Genomic DNA, 291 nt, shown 5'->3' on the forward strand with positions numbered 1-291 from the left:
ATGTAACCTTGGCTACACCAGGCTTTAAATTCCATTGTTAGGCTGAAAGTGACAGAAAATATCTACACCATTATTTATGTTATACTACGCTTGGTTCAAAACTGATATGGCACGTGATATAATTCGTAACAGTGTGTTATTTTTTTTGTTTACACACCGCGCTGTGTAACCACTTTCAAGGCCTCTGATTGTTCGTTTCTGATCCTCAACAAATCTGATTAACCTCAGGTATTTGACCACGGACTACTTTTACCATCGCTCACAAAACATCAACATTGCAGCATTTTCTCT

This window comes from Pecten maximus, chromosome 7, assembly GCF_902652985.1.
Source record: "Pecten maximus chromosome 7, xPecMax1.1, whole genome shotgun sequence".
Taxonomy (NCBI): domain Eukaryota; kingdom Metazoa; phylum Mollusca; class Bivalvia; order Pectinida; family Pectinidae; genus Pecten; species Pecten maximus.